Raw genomic sequence first — 25734 nt, forward strand, 5'->3', positions numbered from 1 at the left:
TTCTCTCTTAGCTTTCAGAATTAATTAGAATTAATTAATTTCTCTTTTGCCTCCACTTTCCACTTCTGTTCTCAGTCCCCCATAGTTAACTGTTCTAATATGTTTGATGTATTTTTGTAAATATATAGTAGTGGTTTTTTTTGATGTGTGTGTTGTTAAATTTACCTAAATGGTGTGCTGTAGTCTTTGTTCTGCTTCTTATCCCCCTCAACCCCTGCCTCCTTCCCCCCTTTAAAGACTATTTTTGTTGCTGTGTATATATCTAGTTCTTTGTTTCTAACTGCCATCTACTGTCTATAAATGATTTGTTCTCTCAGTAATAGACACCCAGATTGCTTTCAACTCCCCATCACCACAGACAATGGGATAAACAGCCTTGCACTTGTTCTCCTGTGGTCCTGCGGGAGAATTTTCTGGACATCTGCATAAGAGTGGATTGCTGCACGTACTTTGATTAAGCACTGCCAGATTTGGGCTCTTTGTCAGTGTGCACAATGGATCCTGTTTCTCCATCTTCCTGCCAGCACTTGGCTTTATCTACCTTTCTAAGTTTTGCCTATCTGATAGGGGTAAAGTGGTATCTTAATGTTGTTTTAATTTGCATTCTCCAATTACTAATGACTTGCAGCATCTCTTTGTATACAATTAATCCATTTTGAATGCCCCTTCAGTGAATTACCTGTTCATATCTTTCGCCCATTTCTTTAATTAGAGTTTCTGTCTTTTCTTGGTTGATTTGCAGAAGTCTTTTATCTAGTTTAGAATATTAGCCTGATATTTGCCTTATCCCAGTCTGTGATAATACATTAATTTTGTCAGTGGTGCCCTTTGTTGAGCAGAAGCTAACCTTGATGTAATAAGTCTATAATTTTTTTTACCTTATGGCTTTCTGGGTCTTGTTAAATATAATAAAGATATTCTGTAGTTTTAATGATATATTTTTATAATTCAGCTTTTTACATGAGGTCTTTAATCTGTCAGAGTCCATCTTTGTATATGGCTTAGAATAGTAATTTTTTCTGCATGTAGTAAGACTGTTTCTCCAACCCCATGAACTAATTTGTGGTACCACTGTCCTTATATATCACATTCCTATGTTTTCATGGCTCTCTTTTTTTTTTTTTTTATGTTTTTGTTTTGTTTTTTTGCGGTATGTGGGCCTCTCACTGTTGTGGCCTCTCCCGTTGCGGAGCACAGGCTCCGGACGCGCAGGCTCAGCGGCCGTGGCTCACGGGCCCAGCCACTCCGCGGCATGTGGGATCTTGCCGGACCGGGGCACGAACCTGTGTCCCTTGCATGGGCAGGCGCACTCTCAACTACTGCGCCACCAGCGAAGCCCCATGGCTCTCTTTTTTAATAGTCTTTGTTTTTTTAGATATATTTGTTTTTTCTCACATGAGTACCAACTGGTTGTTTTTTTTTTCTTTCACTCAGCTTTGTGCTGTCTTAAAAACTCATACGGTACATAAGTTAAAAAGATGTCATTTCTTTCTCAAATTAATCTGTAAAATCAGTGTAGTCCCAATTAAATTCCATCTATTTTTTCCCTTTAGATTTGGCAGACATTTACAAATTTGAATGGAAAAGTAGAGGTCTTTTTCAAAATTGATCTACCACTTTCTGGTCCTCTTAACGCTTAGTCTGTCTAAGCTCACAACTTTTCTTGTGCCAACTTTGGCATTTTATATTTTTCTGGCAATGTATCCATTTCATTTCTTTTTTTAAGAATAAAATTTTTATTTTAGAACAAGTCTGGATTTACAGAAAAATTGTGGAGATAGTACAGAAAGTTCCCATTACTACTGACAAATTCTCTTAGCCTTTCTTCATCTTTGTTTCGCCTTCATTTCTGAAGGATATCTTCACTGAATTTATTATAGAATTTTGAATGACAGTACTTTTCTCTGAGCACTTTAAAATTATTGTTCCACCATCTACTGGCTTCCATAGTTTCTGATGAGAAGTCTGCATTTATTTAGATTATTGTTCCCCTATGTGTAATATGACTCTTTTTTTTTTTCTGGGTACTTTCAAGATTTTTTTTTCAGCACTTTGATTATGATGTGTTTGGATATGATTTTCTTTAAATTTGTCCTGTTTGGGTTTTCTTCAATCTCTAAATTTATGTCTTTCACCAAATTTGCGAAGTGTATAGCCATTATTTCTTCAATTATTTTTTCTACACCAAGCAATTTCTTCTCTCCTTCTGTGATTCCAATGACATGGATGATAGTGTTTCATAGTTCTCTGAGGCTGTGTTAACTTTTTTCAGTCTCTTTCCTTTTTGGTCTTCATATTGAATCATAATACTCATCTGTCTTTATGGTCATTGAGTTTTCCCCCTGTTATCTCAATTCTGCTATCCAGCCCATCCTGTGATCTTTTTTTTTGTTTGTTTTGTTTTGTTTTGTTTTGTTTTGTTTTCACGGGCCTCTCACTGTTGTGGCCTCTCCCACTGCGAAGCACAGGCTCCAGACGCAGGCTCAGCGGCCATGGCTCACGGGCCCAGCCGCTCCGGGGCACGAACCCACGTCCCCTGCATCGGCAGGTGGACCCTCAACCACTGCGCCACCAGGGAAGCCCCCATCCTGTGATCTTTTTATTTGACATACTTTACTTTTCTGTTGTAAAATTTCCATTTGGTTCTCTTAAAAACACTTTTTAAAAAAGTATTTTATTTTATTATTTATTTATTTATTTTGGCTGTGTTGGGTCTTCATTGCTGTGTGTGGGCTTTCTCTAGTTGCAGTGCACGGACTTCTCACTGCAATGGCTTCTCTTGTTACGGAGCATGGGCTCTAGGCACACGAGCTTCAGTAATTGTGGCGCATGGGCTTAGTTGCTCTGCGGCATGTGGGATCTTCCCGGAGCAGGGCTTGAACCCATGTCTCCTGCATTGGCAGGTGGATTCTTAACCACTGCGCCACTAGGGAAGCCCTTAAAAACACTTTTATTTTGAAATAATTATAGATTTATAGGAAGTTGCAAAGAAACGTGCAGAAAAGTTCCATGCACTCTTTTCCTAGCCTCTCTCAGTGTTAACATTTTGTGTAACTCTCATATGTTATTAATAATAAGAAATTGACACTGGTACAATCCATAGGGCGTATTCAGATTTTTCCAGTTACACATGCACTTGTGTGTGTGGGTACAAGTATGTGGGTATGGTTTTATGCAATTTTATCATGTGTTGTATCATGTAACTACCACCACAGTCAAACTGCAGAACTGTATCATCATCCTTTTGGGTTTTTTTCATTGTTTCTACTTTTCTGTTGAGAACATCAGAAACAAAACACCTTTCAAGAGTGTTTACCTTTACCTCATGGAGCATGGTTATAGTAACTGCTTTAAATTCTCTGATAATTCTAATATTGAATATCTGTTTAATTTTGGTTTTGGAATCTATTGATTTTTTTCCCCAAAGAATCAGTTACATTTTCTTCCTTCTTTGTATGTCGAGTAATTTTGAATTGTGTCGTGGACATATTGAATATTATGTTGTGAGATTTTGGGTGCTGTTAAAATCCTCTGGAGAATGTTGAGATTTTTTTGTTTTAGCTGACAGTTGACTTGGTTAGGTTCAGATCATAAGTTTGGTTTCACCTTCTGTGAGTGGTGGTTCCAGTGTCATTTCAGTTCTCAGCATTTGTTATGCTCTTTGGAACTACACTGCCCATGCACTAATCAGACTTGGGCAATGTCATATTGTAGTTCAGACTCAAAGCAGTTGCTGTCCTTCTTTGGATTTATTCTACACATGTGAACTTGGAGAGCAGACAGACACTCTAGGGGGTGGACACAGGGGAGAAGGACTCAGCCCAAGACTTAACATTTGTTTATATGTAGAATTGTTTATATGTCCTCTTTCCAGTTTTTTCTTGTTTGGTATATCCCTACATTCTTGGGCTTCCAGAGGCCCCTTTCCCATGTAGTTCTGTGGAGAAGGAAAAAAGGAAAAAATTTACATTGTACTCTGGCTTGCTTTGGCTCTTTTTTCCAGTCCTCTGGCCAGAACAAGAAAGTTTCTCTCAGCACTTTTAGAGAGAGAGAGAGAGAGAGAGAGGGAGTGTGTGTGTGTGTGTGTGTGTGTGTGTGTGTGTGTGTGTGTGTGTGTGTCTGTACGTGCGCATGCGCTGTGCCATTGTGAATTGGCTACCTGGACAAAGCCATTCTTGGGTCAAAGCTGGGCGGTGAAGGAATTTAAAATGAAAAAAATAAAAAGGCGAGGAAATTCACTGGTACTGTAATTTTTCAAGTTTTTACTTCCCTTCCCTACTTGCCTGTTATTTATGTACTTTTCTCCATCCTCGGGTAGTTTTTTTTTTTTCTGTTTTCAGTTCAGAGTTTTTAGTTGTAATCAGTGGGAGAGAGTGGGCTTACTCCATCTTGGCATCTTTGGTAGAGTGTAATCTGTTAATTTCAGGGCAAAAAAAGTATCAAATAGTAGAGAAACTAGTTAAGGGCGTGGATTTGTGAAAGCAGAGAACTATCTGGTACTGAATATAAGCTTTCCATGGAACTGCTTCTCAGTCTGGGAAGAGTGTTGAGCTGTTAGAATCCATCAATGTGTTAAACCTAGTGGGGGAATTTGAGTAGTGAGCTGGGGGTGCAGTCATGCCTTGTCCATTTTTTTGTAGACCAAACATATTAGGTTGAAGCATGTGCAATTGACAATATTTGACTATCTTTGACTTACAAAAACCGCATTTTCTCATGATTTAACCTATATTTAACTCTCAGTTCTGCAATTTGAAGAAAGAAAATGAAACCTCAGGTTTAAATATGATCTGTATTAAGGTGATGCCTGATGCTTTAACAGACAAATCCAAAATCTCAGAGGCATAACACAGTCCAAAATGGACATTCCCGTTGTTGGACAGCGAATGGGGGAAGCTGCTCAGTGAGGTCACGTAGAGACTCAGGATGATGAAGTCTCCTCCATTGTTCATACATGGCTTCCAGGTGTCCTGGGGGTTGATATCCAGCCAGGAGACTGGGAAAGGGAAAGGGTGACAAAAAGAGAGGGTAACAAAACTTCTTAATCTTAGCCCAAAGTGGGTATGGTATGTTGGATTGGTGAGAACCAACCTAGATGTGGGGTGGGGGGTGGGGTGGGAGGGCAGAAAATGTATTCTGTATTTGTCAGCTGCTTTCCAGCACCAGTTGTGATGGGAAACATGAACCTCCGGTGGGCAGCCGGCCATCTCTGCCATACTACTTCTTGATCACTTGGAGAACATCTTTTGCTGTGTGCATTAGTTTGCTAGGGCTGCTGTAACAGAGACTAACAAAGACCACAGACTGGGTGCCTTAAACAATAGAAATTAATTTTCTCACAGTTCTGGAGGCTAGAAGTCCAAGGCCAGTGTGTCAGCAGGTTTCATTTTTTCTGAGGTCTCTCCCCTTGGCTTGCACACAGTGCCTTCTCACTGTGTCCTCACCTGGTCTTTTCTCTATGTGTGCTCATCTCTGGTGTCTCAGTGTGTCCAAATTTCCTCTTTTAACAAGAAACCAGTTCGATTGGATTAGGGCCCATCCTAAGGGCCTCATTTTAACTTACTTACCTCTTTAAAGGCTCTGTCTCCAAATAGTCACATTCTGAGGTACTGGGGGTTAGGGCTTCAATATATGAATTTTAAGGGGACAGAATTCAGCCCATAACACACACTCTACATTTATAACAAATGAATATGTTTTTACTAAAAGTAGTCATACTCCATTAAAGAAAAGAAGAAAGTGATGTTAGATATATGTTATAATTATACTTTTACTGGATCTGTAATAAATTTTAAATTATACATATTAATGAAGATTGTCAGTGTCTCAAAGGCATTTTTCCTTATTTATTAATCAAGGAAAAAAGTTTAGTGATGAAGATAGTTTAGTTTTTAGCAAACGTGATCGTTTTTCTCTTCCAGAGTTTGTGTTTGGTTCTTATTGTAGCTTACCCAAGGGGTATGTTAATTACTGAGATAGTAAAGAGAGTTACTAAACATGTCTCCTATAAGAAAATCACCACCCTTTACAGTGTAAAAGTAAATCTCTAAGTGTATATTGGACATTTTAGAATTTTGTCTTGTTGTGACTTGCTAAATGACATTTTGTTACTGAAAACCAAGGCGATGTTATGTGGTTGGTAATATCCTTTTTAGCCTACCAGACACTTGAAGGTGAAAGAGAATGTGCCTGTGAATTCCACCATCCGAACTGTTGGACCCCTTCCCTTGGTCTGCTCTTTTGTCACTATTTCCAGTGTGTTGGAGGTGAAGCTCTAAGGCAGCGTTCCCCAACCTTTTTGGCACCAGGGACTGGTTTCCTGGAAGGCGACTTTTCCACAGATGGTGGGGGGCGGGGGTGTGGGGATCGTTCAGGCGGTAATGCTAGTGTTGGGGAGTGTTGGGGAGTGGCAGATGAAGCTTGGCTTGCTCACCCACTGCTCACCTCCTGCTGTGTGACCCGGTCAGCAGCCTGGGGGTTGGGGACCCCTCCTCAAAGGGAAGGATGAGGCTCTTAACCCTTTATGTAGGTGGTGATTAAAGATTGTGTAGCCTCACTGTCAACTGTCAGACCCTTTTTTTGACTTCTCAGGATTACCTTTTACCAAATGGTGGCTTGAGATTCAGCTCTCCTTTATATAACTATGCTCCACCTTTATAGATTTCTTTTCTTTTTCTTTCTTTCTTCCTTCCTTCCTTCCTTTCTTTCTCTTTCTTTCTCTCTTTTTCTCTCTCTTTCCTTCCTCCCTCCCTCCCTCCCTCCCTCCCTCCTTGTGGCTTGCAAGATCTTAGTTCCCCAACCAGGGATTGAACCCAGGCCCAAGCAGTGAAAGCGCCAAGTCCTAACCACTGGACCTCTGGGGAATTCCCTACTCCACCTTTAAAGGAACTATAATTATGATTTTAAAAGTTATTATATAAATATCAGGTAAACATTGGTCACTTTAGAGATTTTGCTTTTATACTTGTTTTCATAATTACTATTTTAAAAGTTATATAGATATCAGATGAATACTGGTTTTTAAAAAGATTTTGTTTTTTACATGTTTTTATATTTATTGTGAAACTAATAAGTTTAAAAATCTTCTAGCTTCCAAGAAGGAGTAACAGCTCAGCTTCTGTGTTGACATTTGCTGCTAATTGTTAAAGTGAGAAATCTTTTGCAGTTTGGTGTAGAAACTTGTCACCTCTATGAATGAAGTTATCCAATTCCTTTGTGAGAGATTCAGTAGTCAGACTGGTTTTTTGCTGTGTCATGATTCCTTTATCACTTCTGAAAATCAACTCTAGAAGATTTTCCAAGTCGTGGTTAAAAATGAGAAAGTTCCATAATTTTCCCTTATATGTTATTTAACATGTTCATATATTGAAAACAGATCTAGGGGATTCTATAGTATATAATATATATGTTTCCTCTCTCTTTCTTTTGCTTTCTCTCCCCCACCTCTCCCCGACCCTGCCTTTCTTTATATATATATGTATTTAAACACCTACAGTGTTCTACATGTATTAATTGGATCAGTAAATATTTGAACACCTACTAAGGTCAAACATCGTTCTGCATGAGACAGTTGCTGACTGCCTAAAGATATAGGCATCAATATGTGACTATAGGTTGTGTAAACAATTCTTTTCAATACCTTGAGTTACTTGAGGCCTTCCTTTCAGTGAGCAACCTTTAATTTGTAAAATGATAGTCTCAGAAGTTTTGATTTCATTCTTTCAACAAAACTTTTATTAACTGCTTTACTATTTTAGTAGATTGTAGGGATAGCAAAATGACTCTGACCCAGTTCTTGTCCACAAAGAGCTCACAGTCTAATCAGGAGCTGACTTGTAATGAAAAGGAGATTAAAGGTTGATTCTATGTTGAGGTAAATGATAATAGAAGTATGAAAAGAAAATGCCATGGCAACATAGGGGAGAGGTTGGGGAAAGGGTTTGCCAGGAAAAGCCTCACAGAATATATTATTGTTGGCAGCCCTTTGAATGACTTTGGCTGTAAGTAGATGGGAGTTCAATTCTCTGTGACCCTTGGAACCTAGGCCTTTTAATTATTCATAAATAACTTAAGCGTACATCTAGGACTGGGAATTTATTTAAAAGATGCATCTGTCTTTCTAGTTTAAACTTTAGTTTAACTAGTCCTTTAGGAATAGGCATTTAAGGATGCAGCTGTATGGCAGCATTACAGATGTTTGCTGTTCAGAGCCCCTTATAACACAGTTACAGTTATCCTGCTTTGCTTAGGTTGCCCTTTCCTTTTTAACAAAAAATATTTCTCATTTGTCTTCATTCAGTCCGTATAAACAAAGCAAAACTTTTTTAAAAAAAATCAGAAACTTGGATCTACTCTACTTTAACGTCCTCATGTGTCTTCCTTTTCTCTTCAACACTAAGATGTCCATCACATGCTGATACACAAATATTACCCCCAGACTAAGATCGTAGTCGCGTCAAACTTTGCTGAGTAATATATGGCTGCTTTTTAAAAGAAATATACCTTTACAAAGGAGATTCTGGTTTTTTTCATTTATATATTATGAAGTTAAGATATATTTCCTAGAAAAAATATTTTGCTGTAAGCAGAACTGAAAGCATTTGCTGGGAGAGAGTTAAGGGTTGCTAAACTCAAGGCATGCAGGATTGGTGGTGAGCCGAGAATGCTTTCACAACAATTTGATTCAGCAAACATTTACTGAATGCTGTGGTCAAAGCATTGCTGCTAGACCCTCTGACGGGTCAGAAAATGAACATAGGCTCTGTTTTGAAGGATCTTCCAATTTACAGCACTGTTTCTGAGTCTCCTCTGTTCCATTCTCCATCTTTGCCATTTCCCAGATAATGAAAATTAGAGCTGTGATTTATCAAGTCTGTAAGCTGGAAAAGCTATAAAATTAGTTTGCTTAAAATGTTGGTTGCTGGTTCTCCGTAGTGCTGCCAGTATTTAAAATAACGGAAAATATTTGGTGTCTCCTTCCGCAAATTAACATTTCCATGAGTGGCTGCTTTTCATAGAGCATCTCGAGCCAGCCCCTCTCGTGCTGTGAGTCTTCATTGACAGTATTAAATCAGATCTGAGCAGCTCTAGGAGACAGTTGAGAGTTTGAGAATATGCCCAGTGTCAGCATCTTGGCTAGAGTGTGCTGTGAAAGAAAGAAAACTCTTGGCACCCAGTAAGTGGTTAGGCATGTACCATTCTATGTGTGAGCTCCAATAAATAAAGCAACGTAGGGCATTCCGTGCTTTCATTTGGGCAGAACTAAATGGTTAAGTGTCCTTTTAGGCTTTCCCCTAAGTCTGTCCCAGGCAGTCAGCACGTAATCCAGAAGATGTAAAATCTTCAAATACAGCCACTTATCTTTATTATGTAGAGCTCTGTGCTGGGTGCTTCAGGCTGTAAAGAGACAAGACTGAGTACCTGTCAAGTAGCTTACAGATTGAGTAGCACCCTGGTCTAGCTGTTCCACTGGTCTTCCCACTACAGGTCCATTTTTTCCTGGCCTACCCTGGTCTGTAGCCACCTACCACTTGGTGTTGACGCATCATCATTCAGTATGGTTATTCCAACACAATCTGTATAACCTATCCTGAATGTAGAGTGGATATTGGAAACAGTAGAAGAGATGGGCCTTGATCCCTGGACAGGGTCTGCAGTGATTGGTGAAGCCCATTGTAGCGCTATTCACTTGAGGTACTGCTTCAGGGCCATTTTATTTTTCTGACTGAGTCCCATGATTGTCATGGAACAGGCAGAACCCAGATAGGAAGCAGTCTTTAAAAATGGTTAGCCCAATTTTGTTTACGTTTCCTTTTTCTACAGTGTGTATTTTTCCTTCCTCAGACTAAAAATAGCACAATGTAGTATATAATAGTGTGGAGTTATTTGCATGAAATCACTGAATTCATTTATTCAAATAATTTGTCTTCTCAAGTATTTTTAAAGTGACCAGGGATAAATATTTATGAATTACATTTAAGTACTTGGAGGGTATTTTGGAAATGTGTTTTTCTTAAGAATAGATTTGTGCTATGGTTTCCTTGACTATGTTTGATGATATTAAGAGTTCTTGGAAATTTTTTCCAAAATCTTGCAATTTGAAAGTGGGTGGAGTGTTTGGAATTAATTTCAGCTGTAATTATATCTTTAATGGTGGTAGTCTCTTGCCTGTTTCATATTATAACAAATGAGAAGTGCAACACCCTCATCATCAAAATACTTAAGAAACTTGCATCTAAAAGGAAGATGGGGAACTAATACAACCTGTTTAGAAGTCTTGAGTTATTTTACTATGATTACACTAAATTAGATTAATTAGATTATATTTATCTAAAGTTAGGTGGTTGTTTACTTAAACCTGGTGTTAAGATCTAGAAAGGAGGGGAGAGCAATAAAAGCACCTTTCTCCCCCACTGAAGTTTTCAATAAATTGAATAAAAACTAAAGGATTAGCAAATGGTGGCCATAATATTACCTTTATTATTGATAAAGGTGAAGGTAAAGGAAGCAGCTTCATATTAGAGCCAAATTGGCTTGCTAATAACTAAGTTCCAAAATTAGGCAGACCTACCCCCTGGTCACAAGTAGTGCTGGATTAGAGAAGGCAATATGTGGTATACAGAGCCTCCACCCAACCCAGTTCCTATAGGCAGCTCACTCATATGAGGAAGGGCGCGACTGGACCATTTATTTTTCCCAGATTTGCCAATCAGATCAGTTGCTTCCCTCCCCAGGATAGAAGCATCTAAGTGGCAAAGAAATGCCAGAGAGGTTACAACTGGTAGGGCTCCGTTCACAGAAGGGGACTTCAGAAATGAGGAATGAGCACTCCCCACTAGCATTTGGCTTCTTCTCCTATGCGTGGTTTCTATGAAGAATGCGTTGGTGCCAGGTAGGAAATGGTAGCATAACTAGGCCAGGAGCAAACCTTTGTTTTGAGGAAGAGGCCTTATAACAATTGGCCTCTTGAAAATTATAGCAAACGTTTGTTTACCAGAATCAAAGAAATTGTCTGTCCTTAGGCAGCCCTTGCTGCCTTTCTGAAGCATCTGTGATTTAGCATGCTTTGCTGAGCATTAAATGAAGGCCCACAACTTAGTCTTCTGCTGTCCTTTAGCATTTTAAAATATACTTGCTGTTCTGTCTCTTCTTTGAGTTTTCTTCACAGACTCATTTTGTCTCCTCCCCCAAACCCTAGTGTTTCCCATGATCGTAGCCAACTTTCTTCTCACTTGACACTCTCACCTTGGCTGTCAGCCATTTACACAGTTTTAACTGTTTAGTATCTTGATGATTTCCAAATCTTTATCTCCACCCAGACCTCTGTTCTGAGCTCCATGTTTATATGTCCAGCACTCTATTTAACAGTTCCACCTGGGTCATGTAAAACTGACTTATTCTTCCCGCACACTCTCAACTCCATCAGTCAGAAATCCTTGTCTTTTGTTTTGTGTCCACAGGCTTTGTGAGTGGCATCTCAGCCTATCCACTAGGTTAGGCCAGAAACGTGGGTGTCACCTCAGCAGGCTCTTCCTCTCCTTTATTGCTTACCTCCCAGGTCAGGGGTCAGTATCTGGCCAGAGACCTGTGAGCCAAGAATGGTTTTTACATTTTTAAGTGGTTGTTTAAAATAAGCGTATATGTGTATTTGTTACAGAGACCCTATGTTGTCTGCAAAGACTAAGTATTTACTATCTGACCCCTGTCTGAGGCCAGCAAGTCTTATCAGTTCTCCCTCTAAAACATCACTTTTAATTGTTTCTTTCTATCCCCCCCCGCCCCCCAAAATCTCACCTGCCCTGTTTCTCCCTTGGCCTCCTAACTAAGTGTTGTCATATTTCTTTATAAAACACAGAACCTAGTGATGTCCTCTCTTGTTTAAAATCCTGCAGTGTATTTTGCCCTTTTCTCCTCTGTTTTCTGCCTGCAACCTCTTCAGCCTGTAGGACTCCGCTCAGTTGTCACCTTTTCCTTAAGCCCACCTGCCTTCTTATGGAGTTATGCCCCTATTCCACCTGGTCTGTACTTCTGTTATTACACATTCTAGATTGTGTTCTGAGAATCCATTCGCCATTCAGTCATTCCTACAACACTGTGCGTACCTGGAGGACAGGTTCCATTTCCTATTCGTTTCTATGTCTTCTTTACCTAGCTGTGTGTGGCATGTCAGAGGACTGTAATGAATTAATGGGTGCTTTAAGAAATAGTTCTTATTCCTAAGATATGAAAAAATATTAGTAGTCTAAAGATATCATTAATCAGTTTGAGTTGGTAGGCAGGATTTATAACATCTAGACTTTTGATAGAGTCATGCTACATTCTCCTGATTTCTGTTTCATAGCTTTTTCAGTATTACATTTTTAATTTTGAGATAGTTGTAGATTCACATGCAGTTATGAAGAAATAATACCAAGCTATCCCAGTTATCTTTTACCCAGTTCCCCCAATGGTAACATATTGCAAAACTGTAGTACAAGGTCACGACCGGGATATTGGCATTGAGGCAGTCAAGATACAGAACATTTCCATTAACAAGGATCCCTCCTGTTCCCTTTTATAGCCACACCCACTTCCCCTCCCACGGCAGCCTGCCCCTCCCCCATGGCAATCACTAACCTGTTCTCCATTTCTGCAATTGTCATTTCAAGAATGCTATCTAAGTGGAATCAGAGTATGTAACCTTTTGGGGTTGGATTTTTTTCACTCAGCATAATTCTCTAGAGATTCATCCAGGTTGTTTTGTGTATCAGTAGTTTTCCTTTTTGTTTCTTTTTGTTGCTGAATTTTCATAACTTTTAAAAGATGAAACTCTCCCCTATTTATATATCACTGCAGTTTTTCTTTTTAAGGCTATTTACATTTTTTTCCTCTTGTTCTTTATCTGTAACGGTGGTTTTCAAACTTTGTACTCTTCCCCTGTACTTTTTTTTTGGCGGTACGCAGGCCTCTCACTGTTGTGGCCTCTCCTGTTGTGGAGCACAGGCTCCGGACACGCAGGCTCAGCAGCCATGGCTCACGGGCCTAGCCGCTCCACGGCATGTGGGATCTCCCCGAACCGGGTCACGAACCCGTGTCCCCTGCATCAGAAGGTGGACTCTCAACCACTGCGCCATCAGGGAAGCCCCACACTTTGTACTCTTAAATTGAGACTCAAAGAGCCTTTGTTTATATGTGTATTGCATCTATCATTATTTACTTACTACATTATAAATTAAAACTGAAATATTTTAAAAATATTTAATTCACTTAAAATAACAATAAATCTATTACATTCTCATAAGTAATATATTTTTATGAGAAATACCTGTTTTCGTAAACAAAAAACATTTAATGAAAAGAAAAGCACTGTTTTACATTTTTTGTGACTCTAATGTCTGGATTCTCATATCTACTTACTCATTTAATCTGTTATGATAAATTGTTTTGGTTTAAGTATATGAAGAAAATCTGGCCTCACATAGCTATGTAGTTAGAAAAACCAGGAGATAGTCTTATCATATAACTGTGGATAGTCTTCTATGGTACTACACCCAAACTCAAGTGATAGTTTATTAAAGATTAGTTACAATGTAGGATGGGAAACCAATAACTGGTTTCCCAGTTATTGGTTAATGCTGCCAGTAACTGTCTCACTTCATTAATTTTTAAGAACATGTCTGCCAGATACTCAAGTCTGAAAACCATAGTTTGTTCATCATTTCAAGTAGAAATGGTGTTAAAGTAGAAATGGTGTTTGGGTGTTAAGTGCTCAAAGGAGGTAGCCATTGCCATCGTGGGGCCATTTTTCTGGCCAGGCTCTCCACCATCCCCATGCGGCGAGGCTACTGGGGTAACAAGACTGGCAAGCCCCATACTGTGCCTTGCAAGATGACTGGCCACTGTGGCTCTGTGCTGGTGCGCCTCGTCCCTGCCCCCAGGGGCACTGGCATTGTCTCAGCCCCTATGCCCAAGAAGCTACTGATGATGGCCGGAATTGACCACTGCTACACCTCTGCCAGAGGCTGCACCACCACCCTGGGCAACTTCACCAAGGCCGCTTTTGATGCCATTTCTAAGAACTACAGTTATCTCACTCCTGATTTCTGGAAAGAGATGGTGTTCACCAAGTCTCCATATCAGGAATTCACTGACCATCTTGTAAAGGCCCACACCAGAGTTTCTGTGCAGAGGACCCAGGCTCCAGCTGTAGCGATCACAGAGTTTTATATGAGAAAAATAAAGTGAATGTAGCTGGTTTTAAAAAAAGGCAGTCAGTTCAGCTCACAACTCAGTTATGTAAGTGCTCTTCTTTGAGACAACACAGAATATTAGAAAGGTGTGGACTCAGGGGTCAAAATGTAATAAAACTAGTAACTACCACTGTGAGTGCATGGCCTAAATCACCAGCTGTCTTGATTTGTCCTAAGGCTCCAGCCGCTTTATTCTCCATTGCTTTTATATCATCAGAGCAAATAATTTAAAAGTGTGAAGTTTGAAATCCATTGTTATAGATAAAGAACAAGAGGTAAAAATTTAAAACAGACTTTCACACAGTAAAAATGGCAAATAATGTCTTAATATATTATTAAACTATTTTATACTTTGTGGACCTTCGTAAGTTCTTGGGGGACCCCCAGAAGCCCACGGACCACATTTTGGAGGACCGCTGATTTACAGTAATTTGTGATGACTTATTTCTTTCTCTTTTCTCAGATTTCTTCTGTTTGCCTTTACTTTTGCTGAGATAGACCCTATAGAGGCACTGATCTAGGTTGAATACCATTACGGGTCAGAGCTCCACTCTGGACTGGCAGCCTCAGCGTGGGCACTAGGCCAATGCTAGGACTGACCCTGGGCACAAAAGAGAAGACTAGTTCACAGCCTCACCTTGGGCAAGCAACAAGGAAGGGCCATAAACCTGCTAGCCTTGTTGGCTTGCTGTGTGTGCATTCAGAAACTGGTCACATCACATGGACCTGAGTCCAGAGGGAGACATTAACTATGACTACTCAAGTGCTTTCCTTCTGAAGCAGTCTTTCAGGCTCCAGGGTGGGAGAGATTCTCAGGCTAGAAAGGGCCCTCCATAGGTCTATCAGACCTACACACTCTAGTCCCAAATCTTCTGAGTCATATCACAGCCTTTTCATTCTAATTATCTCCAGGAAAGGGCCTCAAGTTTTCCTGGCAGTAATAAACCTTAGGAGTTAAGAAGTTTTTCCGTATGAGTACTCTAGATGCTCCCTTATATAACTTAAGTCCATTTTCTTTAGTTTTGTTTTTAATAAAAATAAAGAGCTAATAACAGTGCTTCTCATGCTATTGCTTTATATTTTGAAGACAATTTAACTTTCTTTATCTTCACTGCAGTCTACTTGTGCAATTTTTTTCTTCTATTTTTAACACAGTTCCTTTAATCCAGTGGTCCTGAACTGGGGTGATTTTGCCCCCAGGGGATGTTTGGCAATGTCCAGAGACATTTTTGATTGTCAGAACTTGGGGGGATGCTTCTATCATTCTAGTAGATAGAAATCAGAGAGCTTGCCTTCATTTCAGCAAAATCACTCATTATGTTGTTACAGTAAGATTTTCACTGAATTTATATTCAGATGATAGGAGCATCCTACAGGACAGCCTCTATCAACTAAGAATCATCCAGTCCAAAATGTCAATAATGCCAGTCTTAAAAGACTGTGTGTTAGTCCTTCCTTGTAATTTGTTAGCTTTTTATTAATTTTTTGTCTTGCTGAATTAACAGTTTGATTTTACTTTGCATATTATTTAGAATTGTGGTTTTATTTAGAGAAAGTATTTTGATTATGTTCAGAATAATTAAAGATTTTAGAGGTAGATTACTCTTTTGAATATGACTTATGTTTGTACCTCAGGTCATAATACAACATTAGTTTCTGTACCTGAGTGAACACAACTACCTGATGACTTTTAAAAATAATTTTTATGGGCCCCAACCAAATCTTAAAAGAACTCTTCTAGAAATTCCTATAATTAACCAGATTTGGGAACCACTGAAACAGATATGTATTCATAAGCTAGGAAACTTTTAGGACAGCTAGTACAAAGAGAAAACGTTCTTTGTGGCTCTCAGAGATAATATCCACCCTACTGGGCAACCAGTTCTGTCAGTGAAACCAGTCAAGTAACCCTCCCATTGACAAGGTGGAACTGGAGCAGCGGTGTCCAATAAGATTGTGGCTCTTTCCAGTCATATGGTGTCCAGTTCATTTTATTTGCCACAAGTTTGGTTTTAGAAGGGGGTGGTGGTGAAAAGAGATGAGGGAGGCGATAGAGGAGAATTGCTAGTAGAATCGAAGAAATATGATCTACCGTATATCTCAGGAGGGGAATTACTCAGTGCTGACTTCTCTTCCGTAGCATTCATTTGCTACCCACATTCACCACAGTGGTTAAGTGTTCTTAAAAGCTACTTCTGGTATAAATTAACCTGACCAAGGCAGCAGGGGCGCTGACTGGGAAGCACAGAGGGCTGTCTAGTCCATTCCCACCATCAAGGATCCTCTGGTCTTGGCCCTTTACTTCTTTTGGCTAAAAGAGAAGTTCATGAAGGTGAGCTTGTTTGTTGGGGTGGTTCCAAGAGCTGTGGAGATGAGACAGTTGTTGAGGAAGGAAAGAAAAGATGGTTACTTTTATTTTACTTTTTCTTTTCCTTTTCATTTTTGAGACCGAAATGTTGCCTTTAATAGTGATCGAGGCAGAGCTTACTGTGGGAGCCGGTGAGCCTGAAGCCGAACCCCCAAGTCGGACAGTAGTGGATAGGCTGCAGGGAGACCTGGCAGTGGGGCAGGCTTGATCCAACAAAACGGACAAGAGAGAAGGATGGTGACTTCTGAAATAAGGCGAATTTTGTTTGGAAGGATAATAGCTTCTTTTCCTGATTAGTTAGTTGTTAAGCAAACTAGAATTTTGGAAATGAAAAAAAAAAAAACTATGAAACTTTGGAATATTAGTTTATATTGGAAGCATAAAATAAATATTGGTTGTATTTTAGTGTTCTGGATTTCTTTTATTATTTGTTTTTACTTTTTTAATTAGAGATTTTCAAACATATACCAGCGTAGAGAGACTAGTATAGGGAATCTCCATGTACCAATCACCCCAATATCAACAGTTACCAACACATGGCCAGTCTGATCTCATCTGTACCCTAACCTGCTTTCTCCCACCCCCTCCAATTATTTTAAAGTGTATCAAGCATCAGTATGTAATTTTATCCAGAAATATGTAAGATATTCAGTCTGTGGTCACATTTCCCCTGATTATATAATTTTTTTTTTTGTCTCTTTGGTTTGTTGTCTGGTCTCTTTTTTAAAGATGCTGCTGATCAGATGATTGAATCAAATCCTGGGAATGTGTAGAGAGTCCATAATATTCTATTTTGGTGAGGGGGGCGGCATTTACTTATATTGGATCAGTGATTTCCAAAGATGATATTACAAATCTAATTCCTGGTATAAATTTGAATAACAAATCGATTGAAGGAAATATTTACCATGTACAGAAAATGTTACTAAAATTCCGTGTAGACATAACCCCAGCCTGAAATGGGCTTCATCACTGCCAGGAAGCCCAGCTGTTAAGTTTGCTTTCTCAGGTTCTAAGAAGACTATTTCGTACCTTTCCCTCAAACCTCATAGACTTCTGTTCTCTCAGCTGATGGCTTTGTTTGATGCTTCTCTGAGAAAATAGAAATCTGTCCAGAGGGACACCCTCATCTGCCCTCCACCACATCTAGAGATTTTTTGGCAGCTGGGCCACTCTTCTCTCATTTCCCTCCAGTTGGTTATAATGTAGCAAGAGCTTGTTTCTCCCCCCGCCCCCACCCCCCGCCATTACAGTCCTTTCCTTTGTGCTGAGTGTCCCACCTCCTTCACAGGGACCTTGCCGCTTCTGTGGTCCCGCATCTCCCTCTTCCATCTTCAGGCTCTCCCTGTCTGCTAGAGCATCCCTGTTAGTGTACAGATACGCTCTGGTGCACTCTGTCTCTAGAATTAAATTGTCCCTTGTTAAATCCACCTCTGTCGATACTTAGTGACCCGCTTTCTCTCCCCTTCACAGCTCTTTTCAAAAGAGTTGTCTGTTCTCTCTTCTACTTTTTTTTCTCTTCCATTCACTCTTTAAACCACTCATTACTGGCTCCATTCCTCACTACTTCACTGAAACCGTTCTTGCCAAGAGCACCCAGGTCCTCTGCGATGGAATCTAGTTGTTTTCTTTCTGTCTCATAGACCAGCCCTCCTTCTCTTTTACTGCCTCCCCTTGCCCTGTGTGACCTCTAAGTGCTGGCATGCCTCCAGGCTCAGTTTTGGGCCTCGCTTCTCTTTATTTGTACTCCTTCCCGCGGTGATTTCACTCACTCCTGTGGCTTTAAATACCATCTTTATGCTGATGACTCGTAAGTATGTATCTGCAGCCCAGACCTGTCCTCTGAATTCCACCTAGAGATCGGTAACCTATGACTCAGGCTTCATGGGTGCAAAAGACAGTTCTGGCTTTTCCCCTTCAATCCTTTTTCATTTCAGTAAGTAGATCCTGATACACCCAATTGCACAAGTCAGAAACTTGGGAATCATCTTAAATCCTCCCTGTCTCCATCCAGCCAATCAACATGTCTTATCAATTCTACCTTAGTACATATCTCAAGTACATTCACCTCTCTCCATCTGCGTTTCACCACTAAATCCCTGTTATTTCTCAACTGGAAAACTACTTGAGTTTCCTAATTGGTTCCTCTGCTTTCATTTTTGTCTTCCATACACTATTCTCCTCACGACAGGTACAGTGCTCTATAAAAAACACTTAACCACATTATGTAACTCCTTGCTTAGTCCTTAATGATGGCATTTCATGTAGAATAAATTATTGACTCCTCACCATAGCCTTCAGCGTCCTGCCTGCTTCTCCAGCCTCATCGACTGCTTTCCCCTCCCTCATTATGGAGGGCTACCTTGTCCCTTTCACACCAGGATCTTTCATGCCCCAGGGCCTTGACACTCACTGTTCCCTCTGCATGCACTAATCTGTTCCTGGTTCTTGTCCTTACTGTTCAGGATGCAGCTTAAATGTCACCTCGTCTGAGAGCCCTTTTCTGATCACCCTTCCCAAAGTGGCTACTTGCCCACCTCAGTTTCTTCTTTGTCACATTATCTGTTTTTTCCAGCAATATTTATTGAGTGCCTACTCTGTGCCTGACACTGTTCTAGGCACTGGGGCGATAGCAGTGAGTGAGGTAGACACACTCAGGAAGCTTCCATCTAGTGGGAAAACAGACAAACCACAAATATATCATATTCTGACTGTGATCTGTGCTGTGTAGACAAATGAAGCAGGTGGAGTGAAGTGAGGGATGCTGTTCTAGACAGCCGTTAGAGGAGGAGACATTTTGACAGGGATTCCAATGAAGTGAGAGAGCATCATCTTGGGTATTTACGTGCTTCTTTTCTGGAAGTATATCTAGAAATATAAGCTCTAAGAAGTCGGGGACCTCACCTGTTCACCGCAGTTCCTGAAACCTAGCACGGTGCCCGGCCTTCGGCAAATACTTATCAATGAATAAATGACCTTTAGGTTCCCACATAATCATGGCATTCTGTGAAGCAGTGCATTCTAGATGTGGCCCACTTACCTTGTCTCTGTGAGCTTGAGTCTTTTCCTGTGTTCAGTGAGGGAATCCACCTCAGGGAGTGATCTCTAAAGACTGCCAGCCTCACTGTGGATGCTGTGGGCGATCATGTACTCTGTTCCTGGTTTCACCGAAATGGTGAAAAGATTGCAAAAGAGTTGAGCATTCACGTTAAAACAAGACTTGCATTTAAAAAGTTATGTCAGCTACAGTCCTGAGTAGAATGGCCTAGCGGAGGCAAGAGGGTGGATTATTTGGAGGATGTGGAGGGGCTGGGGCAGGTCCAGGCAGGAGCTGATGGTGGCCTGGACTCAAGAGGTGGCCACAGAGATAAGGGAGAATGCTGAAGAAATGGTGGGTCTTTCCCAGACTTGCACAGAATTGAGGCAAGACCCCAGACTTCATAATCCAGAACTTTCACTCTTCTCTTGATACTTTAAAAAAAAAAAAAAGTCTTCGGGAATTCCCCAGTGGTTCAGTGGTTAGGACTCCATGCTTTCACTGCCGAGGGCCTGAGGTCAATCCCTGGTCAGGGAACTAAGATCCTGCAAGCCGCGTTGATGGGCCGAAGAAAAACCAGTCTTGAAGTCAGCCTCATAGAAAGCTGGAATGTATGAATATGTGTGATGCCAGTGAGTTATTTAAAACAAAGACTGCTTTTTAAAAAATATTATTATAAACATCTAGATCAGAATTTGCCTACATGAAAATGTGCTTTTGCTTATTATATGTGCATCTTTGGGCAAATTCTCAGGAAAGAATTTGGAAAACAGGAGAGGGAATGATATTTTCACTATATGTATATCTTTTGTATCTTTGGATTTTGAACCACGGGTGAATGTATGATAAAAGTAAGTAGTGGGCTTCCCTGGTGGCGCAGTGGTTGAGAGTCCGCCTGCCGATGCAGGGGACGTGGGTTCGTGCCCCAGTCCGGGAAGATCTCACATGCTGCGGAGTGGCTGGTCCCGTGAGCCATGGCCGCTGAGCCTGCGCGTCCGGAGCCTGTGCTCCGCAACGGGAGAGGCCACAACAGTGAGAGGCCTGCGTACCGCAAAAAAAAAAAAAAAAACTTTAACCATTTCCAGTTCATTTTCGAAAGCTAGAAATCCACATAAACCTTGCCTGCCACTCGTGCTTCTCTATTCTGCTCTTCCCACTGGTTCTCTTAAGTTTTCCAATTACTTGTCTACATACTGCAAGCATTCTGCCTGCATTTCTGTTTTGAGGTCCATCAGAGAGTAGAAAGACAAGCTGTATTATACTTTAAACTCTGTCCTAGTTGTGTTTGAAAACAAGGTATAGGAAAGAAATTTTGAAGAAAATTCTCTCTTGGGACCATTGGCTTTTATAAAAATGTAATCTGTAGGCTTAGAATTTATTTTGGTAGCTACAGAATACTGATGAATGAAAGCAAAGCTAGACTTATATGTTCAGTTACCCTGACCCACCCCTCCCCCAAGAAAACCAACCTTGGAATAACACATTGGTGAAACAGCTTTAGAAATTGTTTTGTTAGTATTTCTACTGTATTGTGCTTACACAAGATATTCAGAGTTCCGAATGGATGTACAGTAGTTATTTCCTTACTAGTCACTTCACTGAAGATCAGGAGGACCTTTTTCAGGGAATGCTATCTGAATGAGATACCTTTCTATCCCTCTACTGTGTGGGGAACAGGCACCTTTAACAAGACCATGATAGCTAGAATTCCATCTTAACCCAGCTGCTGGGTTATATGTGTATGGCCGCTGCTGTCCATCTGGGTGTTGTGCCTGTTTCTATAGAACGTTTTAAGTGTAGAGGGTGGAGTGGGGACCGGTGAAGTCAAGTGATGTATAAGGGAAAATCTCTTGACGTTCAGAATTTGTATTATTTGTATTAAAGGTGAGGACCTTTAAAGTCATTTAATTTAATGAAGTGATTGGAAGTGTCTCATTGATTTAAAATTGTGATAATCCTGCTGGTTGCCTTAAAATGACAAGTAATTGCTGTAGTGCGCTATTTTCCATGACATAAGGTAAAACTGATGGGTTATAGAGTGCTGTTTTCTCTAGGGTGATAAGAAACATTGTTTCTGAAAACGTGGTAAGAGACTGAGTTGAGATTTGGAATGATGAGAGGGAACCATTTTATGAGAAAGTCTGGGGAAGGTGTTTTTCAGGCACAGGAAATGATTGGTGCAGGGATCCTCAGATCAATGTATTTGAGTAACTGCAAAGGGTGTGAGGTTGGTGAATTAGAAGAGTGGTGATGGGATCCATAGATACGGGTGAACAGGGGGCAGATATAGTAGGCTCTTTTGGGCCAGAGGAGGATTCTTCATGTTACCTAAATTTTAAACAATTGAGTGATTTAGGACCTCCAGGAAGAAAAGTTAGAAGAGGTTAAGAGGAGAAACTTGAATATTACAGTGGAAATATGTGCTAATCAGGAGCTAATTATTTTCTGAGATTCTCATGCTGCTCTTTTTTCTCTCTTTTTTCTTCCTTGCAACTGTTGAAAGTAAGGTGGTGGAGTAGATAGGCAGAGTAACATTTACAGCATGGTTTCCTTCTCTCTTTAAAGATGGCATTTGTCGCCCCACTGGAGGAATGATTGAGGTTCACGGTTGTGGCCCAAAGAGTGACTCATTGGGTTAATTGTTACAGCACCTGCTACTAGAGGATCATTATTGTCATAATTATTTCCAGTGAAGGCACTTTTTTAAAAACAGGAATTTAGACTTTAATATAAAAGTATAGATTGATCAAGTTTTGATGTTATAAAATTTTAGCTTGTTTATGGACCAGAACTCACATAGGAAATTCCTTTTACAAGTTAGGTATACCATCTTTTCAAATAGTAGGAACTAAATCATTTGTCTCATTTCCCCATGAAGGCCAAGAAGCTGGGGGCTAAATTTAATGCCCAGTTGTTGAACCTGAAGCTATTCTAAGATTTTATTATATTGATTTTTTTTCTTTCTGTGTATCCATCTGGTGTGTGTTATTTTAAATCTTTTCTTTCTTTTTTTTTCTTTTTTTTTCCTTTCTCTCTTTAGCAGGCAACTAAATTTCAGTCTGAGCTAAACCTGAGTTTTACACTTCTACAACCTTTCTCAACCTTTCTACTCTTGCTGGAATTAAAACCCATACACTAAGTAGAACTTATGTATAGCTCTAGACTTAATGTCCTGGTATAAGACCAGAGCTGAGTTTAGTCTTCTAGAAAGATCAAACATGTTGACTTTATGTTAAACTCAAAGCAGCATCTCATTAAATACATGTCCCGGTTTTACAAATGATTCCACCCATTTTGCATATGAAAAAGAGCCAGTCAGAGATTAGTGAATCACCTAAGGTCACAGATGGAGATGATGTGAAGGCTACCCCTTTGTTTCAAGTATGAGCTGCTGGAACACAAGCAACCTTCTCTGCTGCCTTATTAATTAATATTAGAGCACAGAAGCAAATGTCATCCTAAGCTTGAATCTGAACCATGATATCTTTTGCTCTTTTCCCTTTGATCTGATTCTCACACCTGTAAAGATAGTGTTTACCTCAAGGGATTTTGTGAGAATTAATTTAGGTTTAATTTTTAAGTGATGGGGCCTCTAGATGGAAAGAAACCTCCTGTTTTATTTGGCTGATGTTTAGACCAATTTTAGAACTTAGTAGAGTTTTCTTTAATTATATGAAGTAAACTCAGTGTATGTTAACGTGAAGCTTGGTACATATATTACCTCGTCACATGTATTACCTCGTGATATAGATTAAGATTCATATACTCAGTCATTATAAGGCTTTATGGTAAGTGTGAAGCAGTTTAGCGATTGGATTATTGATCTAAGAACTCAACATTAATTGTCAAATAAGAAAAGGACATTAGAACTATTAAAATAATGTATTTAAAAAGTTGAGCCCAGCTCAAATGTAACATAGGTATTTATAGTTTGATACGTGATAAAGTGTTTTGTCTATCTTAGTCTTATATCAACTTAGGTATTTTGCTGTTTTTATTTGCCTGACTGGTTTTTAGATTATCTGGTTTATTTTAACAATGGTAAAATAACTTAATGGTGTCAGCCCTAGGTGTCTTAAAGGGTTTGTCTTTCAGAATTGGTGACCCACCTTTCAGCTTTTTTGGGGGAAGGGGGAGCCGCACTGCACGGCTTGCAGGATCTTAGTTCCCTGACCAGGTATCAAACCCGGCCGTGGCAGTGAAAATGCCAAGTCCTAACCACTGGACCTCCAGGAAATTCCCCCACCTTTCAACTTTTAGCTGTCATTCAATTATTTTAGTTTACTTTGACATTTTTCTCTTATTGAGAGGGACGAGCTCTACTTTGAATAACCTGATATGTTAAAAAAATTATTTTATTAGTACCATTAGGTTACACTGGCCGCATAAATTATCACAGAGCTTGGGTTCAAAGTCTAAAAGGATTAACACTTTGGCAGCTGTTGGCTCTAATGAGACTAAAACCATGCCGACTCTGGCAACGCAGGTTAGCAAGCTAGTGGTGCACACAGCTAGTGGGTTTCCTGTCCCTTTGTGTACTGGTAAATATATTTAGAACTGGAGAGTGAACTGGTAAGTTCTTTTTTTTAATGTTATTTATTTATTTTTGGCCGCGTTGGGTCTTTGTTGCTATGTGCGCGCTTTCTCTAATTGTGGCGAGTGGGGGCTACTCTTCGTTGCAGTGCGTGGGCTCCTCATTGAGGTGGCTTCTCTTGTTGTGGAGCACGGGCTCTAGGTGCGCGGGCTTTAGTAGTTGTGGCATGTGGGCTCAGTAGTTGTGGCTCATGGGCTCTAGAGTGTAGGCTCAGTAGTTGTGGCGCACAGGCTTCATTGCTCTGCGGCATGTGGGATCTTCCCAGACCAGGTTTTGAACCCGTTTCCCCTGCATTGGCAGGTGGATTCTTAACCACTGTGCCACCAGGGAAGTACCGACTGGTAAGGTTTTATTAACAGAAAGCTTCAAGTACACCAAGATTATACTTAATGTGGCCATTGAGGAGAATACTACATCCATGTCTCTCAAGTATAGTTTTTTCTTTCTTTGTGACAATTAAATGTATTAACCAAAAGTCTGTGTATTGATTTACATTATAAAATAAGCCATTTATTCACAGAAGAAAAATCTCCAGATGGACTAAAGTAAAAATGAGAAAAGAAATAAGTGGCCTCTGGCACATGGCCTCCTGGGAATGTATTGAAGGGCTCCTCCCTTCTCCCCCTTTACTCTCAACCTTCCTTCTTCTACCCTCAAGGTGGGATTTCTTTGTGCCTTTGTGATCTCATAACTCCAGGTCAACTTCTCGAACATGGTTTCTTTCCTTCTGTGTTTTTTAGGCATTTACAGTGTTCAGTAAAGCTGAATAATTCTATAGCACATTGCCAGTAGGTGCTGCCATCTTATACACAGTATTCCAGCCTGATAGCTCCATGGCTTTAAGACTTTGGTTCATGTAAGAAGAATCCAATCTCATTTATCAGTGCTTTATATAACTTAGTATATAAAAGAAGACCTTTGGCAGGGATAGAGTTTGTTTTAGAAATATAAAATAAGAATCATAAGTAGAAATGAAAAAGGGAGAAATTGGGAGAGGGTCTTAAAGACAAAGTTTTGACCATATGAGTTGGATTGTGTCTGTTTTGCATGGTGGTAAAACAGGTTAACAAAAGCCATATATATATAGATAGTTGAGGATGATCATTACTACGCATAGCCAGTCTGGGGTTAATTGAATCTTAGAGCTTTGACTGTGTCCAAGACCAGGAGACTTTCAGAGTGTTGACCTGGTTTGGATGATCCTGAAAAACACAGCTTCCAATTGGCACTAAAGTACACTGAAGATTCACTACCTAAGGAGTTCAGTAACCCAAGGTATTTAGATAAATATGATTTGCATGTTTTAAAAATAGCTATGACTTGTCTCAGTTTTATTTCTTTGAAACTTGGTTATTTTTACTTTTTATGCTAGAATAGGTAATATTTGCTTTAAATATAGTCAGATATTTATACAAGATCAGTAAAAATTTCCACTAACTTCTTTTAAAAATTATCTAAGCTAGTTTTTTTCCTTACATATTTAAAAACTCACATATTTTCCAGTCTT

At 39.9% G+C, this 25734-nt stretch overlaps 1 protein-coding gene and 1 pseudogene across 3 annotated transcripts in view; both read left to right on the forward strand.

The window, feature by feature from the left end:
• DIP2B (disco interacting protein 2 homolog B) overlaps positions 1-25734 on the forward strand; it is a 232474-nt gene that overhangs the window by 60634 nt on the left and 146106 nt on the right. The window lies entirely within an intron of this gene.
• Positions 10877-15109, forward strand: LOC132434529 (small ribosomal subunit protein uS5 pseudogene; annotated as a pseudogene).

Source organism: Delphinus delphis, chromosome 11 (assembly GCF_949987515.2).
Source record: "Delphinus delphis chromosome 11, mDelDel1.2, whole genome shotgun sequence".
NCBI lineage: Eukaryota > Metazoa > Chordata > Mammalia > Artiodactyla > Delphinidae > Delphinus > Delphinus delphis.